We start from the raw sequence: 1,044 nt of genomic DNA, 5'->3' as shown, positions 1-1,044 counted from the left end.
AAAACTATTTAGTGGTGGAGTGGGGATTCACATTTGATCAGGCAGCCTGGCCTCAGCACCTATACACTCGGTGACTATGCTGTACTGCTGGTATCTGGTGGCCAAACCTAGAGTGGCTTTTAGATTTGGGGGGTTTTGGGGGGGTTAGATTTGATAGTTCATGTATTTATTAGGTCAGATCATAAATTGTTACAATATATAAGGTGCAGTATGTGTTTTCCATGTTGTCAGATAGGTAACTTGGGTTCTCCATGGATTGACACTCTATTTGCCTACAGGAAAAATTTTGGGGGGGTGAGAAAATGTCCTAAAATTAGTTTATGATGCTGGTTACCAAATCCATAAAACTTTAAAAAAAAACATACCTCTCCGAAAATGGGAGGAAACGGTCCATAGGAAAATAGGTTGGTCTTTTTTTTTTTAACTTATACAATAATGCACACAAAACAGTGTAAAGTGCAACTGATACCTGTGTGCTTACCACCCAACTTAAAATACTGTCCCACTCTTAAAATCCCTTCTGTTTACCACACTTTTCACCTGATACAATTAATCACTCCTGAATTTGGTGTTTTGCATTTCTTGCTTTATTTTTTGAGCGCTACTTGGATTACATGTGTATCCCTAGTGCATATCCAAGTGTAACATGGAATTGTTTTATGTGTTGTAAAACAATTTAAACAGTGTACTAGCTGGGTTTAAGGAGCACAATATTAAAACAAAAAGCCATGAGTCTTTTGGCCCTTCTGTGAAGACACTCAGAGTTATAATTCAGTGATACAGCTGAAAAAAGTAAAAATAAAAATAGAACAATATGAATGGCACTATATAGGGAACTGTTCCATGCGTGGGAAATGTAGCCCAGCTACCACTTGAAAAAGCCAGTGGGTGTGAGGTCTGGCAGGCAGGACCCACGCCCATGGACAGGTTCTCCTGTGGGGAATCAGGCCTGCATTTACCTAGGCTGCTATGAGACTTGCTTTTTCTAAAACTCCCTCAGCCTGGACTGAGGCAGCAAATGTTTGCTGAGCATCTTTAACTTCC

At 39.9% G+C, this 1,044-nt stretch overlaps 1 non-coding gene across 1 annotated transcript; it reads left to right on the top strand.

The window, feature by feature from the left end:
• The first annotated feature begins 625 nt into the window (after nt 1-625).
• On the top strand, nt 626-785 carry LOC112314436 (small Cajal body-specific RNA 1). The gene has a single exon (XR_002975797.1). It is a non-coding gene; the product is annotated as a small Cajal body-specific RNA 1 (non-coding RNA).
• Nucleotides 786-1,044: the final 259 nt, after the last annotated feature.

This window comes from Desmodus rotundus, chromosome 5, assembly GCF_022682495.2.
Source record: "Desmodus rotundus isolate HL8 chromosome 5, HLdesRot8A.1, whole genome shotgun sequence".
NCBI classification, from domain to species: domain Eukaryota; kingdom Metazoa; phylum Chordata; class Mammalia; order Chiroptera; family Phyllostomidae; genus Desmodus; species Desmodus rotundus.
This window is presented reverse-complemented; position numbering and strand designations above follow the sequence as displayed.